This window comes from Ascaphus truei, chromosome 6 (genome assembly GCF_040206685.1).
Source record: "Ascaphus truei isolate aAscTru1 chromosome 6, aAscTru1.hap1, whole genome shotgun sequence".
Lineage (NCBI taxonomy): Eukaryota > Metazoa > Chordata > Amphibia > Anura > Ascaphidae > Ascaphus > Ascaphus truei.
This window is the reverse complement of record NC_134488.1, coordinates 54,457,616-54,470,068: the sequence shown is the minus strand read 5'-3', so window position 1 is coordinate 54,470,068 and position 12,453 is coordinate 54,457,616. Positions and strand designations below refer to the sequence as shown.

At 40.6% G+C, this 12,453-nt stretch overlaps 1 protein-coding gene across 4 annotated transcripts in view; it reads left to right on the top strand.

The window, feature by feature from the left end:
- Positions 1 to 12,453, top strand: part of ROBO4 (roundabout guidance receptor 4) — a 255,040-nt gene that overhangs the window by 61,390 nt on the left and 181,197 nt on the right. The gene's annotated exons all lie outside the window — the stretch shown is intronic.

Genomic DNA, 12,453 nt, shown 5'->3' with positions numbered 1-12,453 from the left:
GCTGAGAGATATAATTTTTCATTGTTGCCTGTACTTGCAATCAAAAGCAAAAGGCCCAGATTCACTAATCTCTGTTAGTCTATTTAACTTGACAGTTACATAGTAGATGAGGTTGAAAAAAGACATATGTCCATCAAGTTCAGCCTAGGCTAAATTAGACGACAGATACTTTATCTTATATTTGTGCTTACAGCAGGGGGTAGTTTTGGCCCGGGCAAAGCCCGGGTTTGCACTCTTTGGGGGCCCCGCTCCCCTCTGTCGGCGGCACATTGCTGGGCCTGAGATACAGGAAGAAATCACAAAGGGAAATCTCTTCCTCTGCATGTGGGCGGGGCCTGGGTCAGGGGGCGTGGTCCTGAGACATAATAGGAAGGACAGGGGAAATTCCTTCCTCTGCAGAGCCTCCGTAGGTGGGCGGGGCCTCAAGAAGTGCAGCATGAAGCTTGAGCTGGAGCTGCCGCCTGAGAGACAGGCTGGGAAAGGTGAGAGTGAGGGGAAGGGTTAAATCATGGGGTAAAAACAGGCATGAAAAGGAAAGGATGCAGGAAGAAAGAGACACAAAGAGAAAATGAAATACGCGAGAGGGAGGGAGAGGGAGAGGGACGGAGAGAGACATGAGGGGGCCCTGCATTTTTTTGCCCGGGGGCCCGCACATGTCTAGCTATGCCACTGGCTAACAGTATATTTATCCAGAGGAAGGCAAAGAAAAACCCCCCAGTGAAATATCATCTAATGATATCTCATAAGGGGCTCCAAATATCCCTGCATACCTTTCCTTTCTAAAAAGATGGCCATCTTTTTTGAAGATATCTACTGTATCTGTCATCACAGTCTCCATGGGTAATGAATTCCACATTTTAAGTTCCCTTACAGTAAAGAACCCTTTCCTATGTTGCTGGTGAAATCTCCTTTCCTCCGACCTTAAAGGATTTAGTGTGTCGTTTGTACTGCCCTTGGGATGAATAGTTCTTTTGAAAGCTCCTTGTACTGTCCCCGAATATATGTGTATATAGTTATCATATCCCCTCTTAGACGCCTCTTTTCTAATGTAAACAAATCTAATTTAGCTAGCCTCTCCTCATAAATCAGATTAGCCATCCCCTTTATTCATTTGGTGGCTCTTCTCTGCACTTTCTTTAGTTCCATAATGTCTTTTCTATGGAGTGGTGTCCAAAATTGTACTCCATTTTCAAGGTGTGGTCTTACTAATGCTTTATAAAGGGGCATAATTATGTTTACTTCCCTTCAATCCATGGTCCATTTAATGCAAGATAAGATCTTGTTTGCCTTTGCAGCTACTGCATGACTTTGGACACTATTGCTAAGCCTGCTGTCTACAAGCACTCCTAAATCCTTCTCCTCGATTCACCTAATATAACCCTATTTACATTTATCTGTATGAAACCGTAGTTGCCATTTACCTGCCCAAGTTTCCAGTCTATCCAAGTCCTTCTGGAGGGAAATACATCCTGCTCTGATTCTACTACCTTACACAATTTAGTGTCATCAGCAAAAATGGAGACTTTGCTCTCTATGCCAACCTCAAGGTCATTAATAAACACGTTAAAAATCAGGGGTCCCTGTACTGTTCCTTGAGGTACTCCACTCACAACATTATTCCAATCCAAAAAAAGTTCCATCTCTCTGTTGTTACTTCGACCAGTTTTCAATTCAGGTGTAAATATATTTACTGACTCCAATTTACTTTTTTTTGTACACTAACCTCTTGTGTGGCGCCGTATCAAAAGCCTTTGCAAAATCTAAGTAGTCCACATCAATTGCATTACCCTGGTCTAAATTCCTACTTATATCATCAAAGAAACTAATAAGGTTAGTTTGGCATGACCTTCATATTCATCTGACTTTTACTAATAATTTTGTTGTCTTTTAGGTTTTCCTGAATATTATCCCATTCTAAACCTTCAAATAGCTTTCCCACTATTGATGTCAGGGTTTCAGGTCTGTAATTTCCCGGTTGTGATCTACAGTGGTGTGAAAAAGAAAGTACACCCTCTTTGAATTCTATGGTTTTACATATCAGGACATAACAATCATCTGTTCCTTAGCAGGTCTTAAAATTAGGTAAATACAACCTCAGATGAACAACAACACATGACATATTCACCGTGTCATGATTTATTTAACAAAAATAAAGCCAAAATGAAGAACCTATGTGTGAAAAACGAAGTACACCTTATGATTCAATAGCTTGTAGAACCACCTTTAGCAGCAATAACTTGAAGTAATCGTTTTCTGTATGACTTTCAGTCTTTCACATCGTTGTGGAGGAATTTTGGCCCACTCTTCTTTACAACGTTGCTTCAGTTTACAACGTTGCTTTAGTTCATTGAGGTTTGCGGGCATTTGTTTAGCACAGCTCTCTTAAGTTCCAGCCACAGCATTTCAATCGGGTTGAGGTCTGGACTTTGACTGGGCCATTGCAACACCTTGATTCTTTTCTTTTTCAGTCATTCTGTTATAGATTTGCTGATGTGCTTGGAATCATTGTCCTGTTGCATGACCCAATTTCGGCCAAGCTTTAGCTGTCGGACAGGTGGCCTCACATTTGACTGTAGAATACTTTGGTATACAGAAGAGTTGATGGTAGACTCAATGACTGCAAGGTTCCCGGGTCCTGTAGCTTCAAAACAAGCCCAAATCATCACCCCTTAACCACTGTGCTTAACAGTTATGAGGTGTTTGTGCTGATATGCTGTGTTTGGTTTTAGCCAAATGTGGCGCTGTGCATTATGGCCAAACATCTCCACTTTGATCTCGTCTGTCCAAAGGACATTGTTCCAGAAGTCATGTGGTTTGTTCAGATGCAACTTTGCAAACCTAAGCCGTGCTGCCATGTTCATTTTAGAGAGAAGAGGCTTTCTCCTGGCAAACCTTCCAAACTAACCATACTTGTTCAGTCTTTTTCTAGTTGTACTGTCATGAACTTTAACATTTAACATGCTAACTGAGGCCTATAGAGTCTGAGATGTAACTCTTGTTTTTTTTTAGCAATTTCTCTGAGCATTGCACGGTCTGAACTTGGGGCGAATATGCTGGGATGTCAACTCCTGGGAAGTTTGGCAACTGTCTTGAATGTTTTCCACTTTTGAATAATCTTTCTCACTGTAGAATGATGGACTTTATATTGTTTGGAAATGGCCTTTTAATCCTTCCCAGATTGATGGGCAACAACAATTGCTTCTCTAAGATCATTGCTGATGTCTTCCCTCCTTGCCATTGTGTTACTCCAGACCAGCAAACTGCTAAATCTTTGTCTTTTATAGAGGTGGTCACACTTGCTGATGATCAATTAATCAAGGGCATTTGATTAGCAGCACCTGTCTGCTACTTAGCATCTTAATTCCTATGGAAGCAGTAAGGGTGTACTTAGTTTTTCACACATAGCTTCTCAATTTTGGCTTTATTTTTGTTAAATAAATCATGACACAGTGTAATATGTCATGTGTTGTTGTTCATCTGAGGTTGTATTTACCTAATTTTAAGACCTGCTAAGGAACAGATGATTGTTATTATGTCCTGATATGTAAAACCATAGAATTCAAAGAGGGTGTACTTGCTTTTTCACACAACTGTAGCTCACTTTTTTAATACAAAAATGTATAAAGCATCATTACTCACGGCACTTTAAAAAACAAAAACATTTGTGTGAGTTTATTTATATAGTGCCATTCATTTACATTGTGCGTCACGTGACAATAATATAAATTGCAAATGATACAAATAAAAGATTGTTGGAATAAGTGCTTCAGACAAAGTAACATTTAGGAAAAGGAGTCCCTGCTCCGGAGAGCTTAAAAATACTAGGTGCTTTTGGAATCTCTGCACCAACAATGGGTATTGCACCAACCAGCTCCGTGGGCTGTGTTTGTTTGTGTCTTGAGGGCGCTGCACTTTTCACCATTGTGTCCAGTATTTTTGGGTAAGCCACTTGTTAACCATATCTCCAGATTACAATATGCGTGACTTAATTATTAATATTGCCTCTAAATGAATCAATAGTGCTCTGGACATAATGGTTTTTGTTCATTTCTGAACTCCTGCATTTCATCTTCGAATGTGTCGGTTTTTACATAGTCACAGAATATATAAGAATGTGAACTCTATATGATCGAACCTCATATGTTTTGGAGTTATCTTGTGTTTTTAGTTTCAATTTTGGTGTATGGGTATTAGATCTTGTTCCACCATGGAGCTCTTTATGCTGCTATACAGGCATACCCCGGTTTAAGGACACTCATTTTAAGTACACTCGCGAGTAAGGACATATCGCCCAATAGGCAAACGGCAGCTCGCGCATGCGCCTGTCAGCACGTCCTGAACAGTAATACCAGCTCCCTACCTGTACCAAGGCTGTGCGCATGCGGGGAGACTATAGAGCCTGTTACACATGTGTTATTTACATCAGTTATGCACGTGTATGACGATTGCAGTACAGTACTTGCATCGATAAGTGGAAAAAAGGTAGTGCTTCACTTTAAGTACATTTTCACTTTACATACATGCTCCGGTCCCATTGCGTACGTTAATGCGGGGTATGCCTGTATAGGGATTTGAGTATTTGGTAGAACAGAGATTATTTAGGGTTAACCGGCTGGTCGTGGGGATTTTCATTTTCTCACCACAAGAGATATTTTTTTTCTAGTTGGTATTTTAGATTTGTTATAGATTTGTGATTGTATTAAGGAATTGTTTATATACAGTATTGAGGTATGTATTGGGCGTTTTTCGGGAGGATTGGATTTGTGCTTTTATGATTTTTTTGTGATGCAATAAATTATCTCTTTATTTACATCATTTTTAGTATACCAGAGTGCTTGTCTGGGCTCTTTTTCTGTTGTGTATTAAACACACACAAGTTCTTCAAACTGCAATTCTCCTCTAAGAAAGAGATACAAAGTAAAGCGCTACTCACAAGTTCATAATGAAGTTCTTCATTTATTGTGACAGCCAAGAATAGTAAAAAAAAACAATGTTTCAGGCCACATATGGACCTTTGACCTGGTGAAAGTTCTCTTGTATCCCTGTCTTAGAGGAGACCTGCACTTGAAGAATTTGTTTGTCTATGTTGCGGTGGGTGCACAAGCAGGATTCTCCTCTCCTGAAACTGTTTTCCTGCTTTGGAATTGTATTACACACACATACACACACATACATACACACACATACACACACATACACACACACTCTCTCCCGAGTGGTTTTCGAATTGGCCACAGCCCAAGAATGGGCACTACTGCGGTTTGGGAGTGAATTACCCTATTCAGATACCAGCTTATTTATGCAGAGATGTCATCAAGTATTTTAAACATCCACCTTATTGAAGGTTTACATTTTTGCTGATTAGCCCACGGAGCTGGTTGGAGCAATACCCATTATTGGTGCAGAGATTCCAAAAGCACCTAGTATTTTTAAGCTCTTCGGGGCAGGGACTCCTTTTCCTAAATGTTACTTTTATGTCTGAAGCACTTATTCCCATGATCTGTTATTTGTATTATTTGCAATTGATATTATTGTCACGTGTATTACTACTGTGATGCGCTATGTACATTAAAGCTGCAGTTCAGTCAATATCCTGCATGTGTGTTTTTTCTAATAAATCAGTTCTGTAGTAAAAAAAAAATACTTTTAGCATTTTCTGTTTTAAAAAAACAACAACTTTGGAAGACCAATTTTCTTGTATTCTATTTTAACAACCATTTGCTAAGGCACTGCCCCTTCATGTCCTGTCACAAGCCCTGGCACACCCCTGTGTCAGCCCTGCCCTCCCTCTAGCACATGTCAGTGCAGGAGTGCTCATGAATATTCATGAGCTTCGACTGAGTGACAGAAGCAGAAGAAAAACATATGCCATCTCTAAAGATCTTGCCAAATTTTGCAGATCAATACATGGAGAACGAATTGACTGGCAGCTATACAGTTCTTTAGGTAATTAGAGATTGCCCACATGAAACTATTGAAGTAAAAAAATTAATTAAAACAAAAAAAAAAGACTGAACTGCAGCTTTAATGGTGCTATATAAATAAAGACATACATACATACATATTTGTATTTTTGTTAATTGATGAGCTGATACAGTATGTATCCATTTTTTAGGCAGTATTTTGATCAATCCGGAGTAGTTATTGGAGGACCCATACTACATTATTTTTTTATATATATTTTTTGTTTTGTATAAGTTGCCCTGAGTGCCACTATTTAACTTGTTTTGCTATTACATTGTATGAGTGTATACTGAACTTCTAATCCAGTGGTACGCAAACTGGGGTGTGCAAGATATTCATGGGGGGATGCGGTGGTTACAGAGGCCCCGCGCCCTTCCCCAAGGCACTAACATTAAATGCCAGGGAGGCATTTGTAACGTCTCTGTAACGTCCTTTACCTGCTGCTAGTCGGGTCATTGGCGACGCGTCGCCATGGCACCGCGGCGGCAAAATACACTGAGGTCAAGTGATGTGACGCGTCGTCATGACGCGTCGTCATGACCCACAATGTTGTTTGACGCCGGGTTCTCAGCCAGGGAGGCGTGAACGCTAGGGCTCTCATTCAGGGGGGCGCACTCCAAAAACTTTGCGCACCCTGTTCTAATCAACCCCAATATAATATCTTTATACCGTTACATTTTGGAGCATGCACAATCTTTTTTGCTATTATACTTGTTTCCTTGAATTGGTTTCTTTTAGAATGCAGCATTGTCTCCCTATCTCCTTCCCTTTCTTCTGCGAGCTGACATTACATTTATTTCAACTAGCATGTTATATTGATTGCTAAAAGCAGTTATGACATATCAACACTAATAACACTTTCATCGCAAGTGTTGGATGCTTCAAGCCACGAGGGCATTATTTAAATCACCTATTTATCTCACCATTTTCACAAACTAGTGATATCGCATACGTTTTCCAGTACTGTAATTAATTAAATTTTCACACACGTTAAATCACATTGATATACACTTGAGTGTACACTGTAGCACTGATATCCTTTTCTTGTATATATCAGTGAGTAAAGGCACTGACTAAAATCAATGGCATTGACCTTGAAGTAGAGGAGCCTGTGTTAAAGCCCTGTTTCAGCTCCTCTTGACCTCCCTCTGTCTCAGGCACCAAAAGTAGATTGCATGCTCTGCGCCATAGAGACCAGTTGTACTGTCAAAGCCATATGTACAGTGCTGCATACAGTATCAGCGTTAGATAAGGGAATAAAATACATACATAGACACACAAACAAAATGAGGAAACAAAGAAATACAGTAAAATTACATTATAAAGCCTAGATTTTACACAGGCCTGGCAAAATCGGCAACTATCTACTTGAATCTAACACTAAATCAGAGCTCAGATTGTTATAAACAAAAGATAGTGCATGTTCATCTTACTTCTACATGCATCAATGTATCAAACACTTTGCTCCCTCGTTTGTCTCATGTGCATCAGAATGCAATTTGGAGAATTGCAATAGAAATTGGTCTGTGCGGAAAAGCTGTGTAACACGCAGACATAAACTTATAGGGTTCCATGTTACAATGGATAAGAAGTAAAGTGGAAGCACTGTTTGCTAAGCGATAATGGAGAAATACAGGGTTGCAGGCCTATTTGAGACCTGCAAATGCACCACAAGTGGTATTTTTATTTACTGTACAATAGAAGTTAGGAAGAAATTACATGACACAGATTATAATGAAATGTATTCAACCGTGCGCCTCTTTGCCTCACCTTTTCCCTTCCATTGACATCAGAAAGTACTCTAGTACTCTAAGCCTAATATGGCGTAAATTTCCAGCTCCTAATAATCAGCACTAGATGTAAGAAAAGGTTTCTTACATTTCATGCCGCTGTGCTGCAAAAATTGGTGTGATGCGTCAAAACACTTTTTTGCTCAGAAATTAACTTGATACACATCCCCCATGATGTGAGGCTTCCTGGATAAACAACAAACTCGACACAGAAATCATTGCTCATAACTCTATTTCCGTTCTCTCCTTTATTGGGATTTCAATGTATATTGTTTATGTAATAAGAACAATAACCAACACCGTTTTATTAGTGATGCAATTAATTCCTGTCTGATATGCACAGGCAGAGTCTTTAATTAACACTTCGTTAGTTGTCTGGTTTTTATTGCGCCTTCAGGCTCCCACGGGATTTCTATAGCTCCCACTGAGGGTCAGTGGTTATAAATATTCATATGGGTAAAACAAGGGGCGGGGGTGGGGTGGGGGGTTGCTTGATGCACACATTGTTATTACAAATAACATAATAAGGCATTCAGTGAATATCTGAAGTTAAAAAGTGGGTGCTTTAAAGACCCAAAGTCTTTTACAGCAAACATTTCAATTGTTGTGTGTTTCTCACCATTTAAGGGATTGTAGAACAAGTTGCAATTAAATTTGACCCACCCTAAAAAGTCATTAAAGCACTATTGCAAGTTGAAGGGGAAACATGTTTTTATCAACCACCTTATCTTTTCCCATGAAGATGATGCACTGTATACCAGACTACAAAAAGGCTGCTATGTCCGCTGAAATGTTGGTCATGCTAACTTAACTGCAACTTAATAAATATTTTTTGCATTTGAAATCTGAAAGTGCCCTTTCTTCATTTTTTTTGTGGTCTACATGGTCTGGTCAGCTGCAAGGATGCCCAAGAGTTTGGAGCACCTGTATTTATACATATAACCTCTGTTGTGTTCTGTATGGAGTTCTGCAATATTCATATTTTGCTTGTACTTCTAGCCTCCTACAGAAGATGCTCCTCTTTTCTGTCAACGAAGACCAAGGTGTTGCAAATTCCACTGGCAGTAAAGAGTCCATAATACGGGTTGCTTTTGGAAGTTTACCTTTAGAGTTCCCAAATGAAATACCCAACATGTCATAGGCACTTGCTAGTTTTTTAGGAGCTCACCATTCTGACAGGTCCTTCAATGTCAGTTTCAAGCATCCAGGGGCCTGCAGGCATCTTGAAATAGCAGGTCAAAGAAAAATCAAACCATTTATCAGTGTAATTGTCTTCCTTAGAAACATTCGATCCCCTTTACAGTAACTATTGTATTAATTGGTATCCTGTTAAAAAAGTCATTTGTTTCTTTTTTCTCGAGTTGCTTAATTTAGCATTTTCCTACTTATATTTACAATGGCTTCTTAATTACATACATTTTTAATAAAACCCACCCAATAATTTTTTAACCAATGTTTTAAACAATTGCAAAAAAATACTTGTACATGTCTGGCTTATTTTTAAATAGGTGTCAATCAGGTACATTTACCATATTACGCATGTCCTTAGTTCACTTTTATCCAAAGGAACTGCTCCTTTAACCATTGAGTGTCAGAGTGCCACGGTCCCTCCGGCACTCAGATCACCAAAGCAATCATTCCATCACTGGTGACGGAGAGGAGTCACCCTCCTTCCATACCTCATCAGTGTGAATGTCCCTAGAAATGTTTTGATGTAGCTACTACTGTACGTCATGGGGCCTCTGCAGTGCCAGATCCCATGATGTAGTTGCTACGACCCAAGGACCCTAAGGATTAATGGATAAATTCACTAGCATGATAATCATCACAACTGTTAAAAGCCATCTAGAGAATAAACACTAATAAATAAGTCATTTCATTATTTAATAAATGTACGCCTTTAGCCCTATTAGGGCCCGTGCAGCAACGTCTCCCAGCTACAAAACTGTCAAATAGCTGGGGGAAATACTGTAAATAAAAAAGCATATCAATGTTTCTTATTTGAATAAGACAGGTAGAATCAGCACTTAGTGGGATCAACATTCAGATTTGCAGTAGGATTATAAAACAAGTATTCAGAAACTTCCATATTTACATATTTAATTGTGTATTTTTTAAATACTTTGATTCCCAGGATCATAAAACGTACAGTGATATGCAGTAGTCATTATCAAGCAAAGCAGTTGAAGTATTAATGAAGACTTTTTCTTTAAAGAAAAATTAATTAACACTTAATTAACCAATTACCTACAGTAGATCTAATTCTCATTTGCTGCTTAGATATGGTTTGCCATGGAAACCTGGCATGATGGCTACTATGGTTGCCCTGTGAGTGTCTTAGGGTTACTCAAGTGTGATAGATGTCACTCTCACATCACCAGGGAAATGGATGCTGGCGATACCGACATCTCCAGGGAAACAGATCAGGTGAAGCAGGAAGCTCTGGTGCCCGAGAGACCGGGCAGACTCCGCGGACTAACCCGCTGGGGTAACCCCAAGACACTCACATGCGGACAAAGAATATATTTGATACTTGCACTACTTATTGCTGCTTTTATTGACATAGTTTATTCAAAGGCTTTACACTATTAGGTGCTTCTCGTGTGCTGTTCTGCTCCCCTTTTCTTAAGTAGACATTATGACCCTATTTCTATAAACTACAAAAGCTCCAGATACTGTAGGTACTACTGTATCACTTTTCTTTTTTTTTTGTATCAATCTTTTTTATTGGCATTGACATTGACAGGAATGAGTACATACTTTTCAATAACATAAAACTGTTTAAGTTTGACTGTATTGAGTACATGCTAGCCAACATTGTTTTTTTAATAGTTGGGATTAAGGGAGTGGAGGAGGGGGAGGGGTGGTGGGGGGCTTGGAGTGGAGGAGGCTGGACAGACAGAGGGGGAAACGGGGGGGGGGGGGGGGGAGGAAAGTCCCCCTTAGCTCATCTACGTCTCCCACCTTTGGGATCAGGGTTGTTCCCTTCAATAGGGTTTGCGCTTTATATCTTTATCTGAAGCCCTGGGGGCCTATCCATGGGTCCCATGTGTTCCAGAACTGTGTCATTTTTTTGTGCAGCATAGCTGTTAGTTTTTCCATAGACATTACTTCGTCCACCCTCCTTATGACTGTGTTTCTTGCAGGGGCTTTGACCTGCTTGCAGGCAGCTGATATTGAGCCCCTGGCTGCAGTCAAGATTGCAGAGACCAGTCTGCTCATGGGTGGGGGTAGGTCATCAAAGGGTTTACTCAGCACCAGGGACAGTGGATCTAGGGGGAGAGGAATACCCGTTGTCTCATAGAGCAACGTCTGGATCTTAACCCAGAACCTCTGAATCTCCGGACATGACCACCAAATATGGGCCATGTCTCCCTTTTGACCACATCCTCTCCAGCACAGGTCTGGGGTGCCGGGGAAGATCTGGCTCAGTCGAGCTGGGGTCAGGTACCATTGGAATATAATTTTGTAGATATTTTCTTTTGTTACTGTGCAGATTGAGGTTTTTGCCGCCATCTCCCAGATATCCTCCCACTCCTCATTGTCTATTTGTATATTTAGGTCCGCAGACCATTTTTGCATATAGTGGTCGGTCGGGGATTCTGATGCTGACTCTATCCCCCTATATATCTCAGAGATTAGGCCTCTTTGATATCTGCCTTTACTGCATAGTGTTTTGAATCTGGTGGGTGGGGGAAATTTGGAGTTCTGCGAGAGCGATAGCAGAAAATTTCTAATTTGTTGGTATTTAAATAGATGGAGGTGTTGGGCTTGGTATTTGTCCCGTACCTCTTTAAATGTTAGAATCACTCCATTGTTCAGCAAGTCTGCAACCAGCTTTATTCCAAGCCCCTGAAATTGGGCAAATTGCTTTTTGGAGCACCTGGGCGGGAAGTTCGGGTTCCCAAAGATCGGGGTGATTTGTGAGGGGGTATTTAGCAGGCCATACTTCTCTTTGCTTTTCAGCCACGAGTCCCACGTGAATCTCATTGTTCCCAGATCAAACCTCCTTGGTCCTCCTTCTTTTCCTCCTTGGGACCACATAAGTAGCTGAAGTGGTAACGGGGCTGCGTAATGTGTTTCTTTCTCCAGCCAGTGGGCCGCCGCCGGGTCGCAATTCCAAACTACGGCTTGCTTTAGCTGGGCTGCGAGGTAGTACCTGACCACGTCGGGGACCCCAGACCTCCTCTTAGTTTGGCTGATAACATGACCGATCTGGAGACCCTCGGTCTCTTGTCATTCCAGATAAATTGGAACATTTGGGCCTGTACATTTTTCATGGCTATTAATGGGACGACTACGGGGAATGTTTGGAAATAGTACAACAGCCGAGGTAGAATGTTCATTTTGAGGGAAGCTATTCTCCTGAACCATGATATTTGATGTTTTTTCCACGACTCTAAGTCTTTTTTAATTTGATCAAATAGTGGAGGGTAGTTGTATTGATAGAGGGATCCGTGGGAGCTTGGGATTCTTATACCTAGGTATTTGATATATGTGGTGCTTCACTTGTATTTATAGTTGGACTGTAAAAGCTTCCACGTTGTGTTTGGGAGGGATATGTTAAGTGCTTCTGACTTGTCTATATTTATTTTATAGTCAGAGACTGTTCCAAATTGGTGGAGTACCTTTTGTAGGTTCGGGAGGGAGATGTGGGGGTCAGCGAGGGTCAGGATCACATCGTCCGCGAATAGGGAAA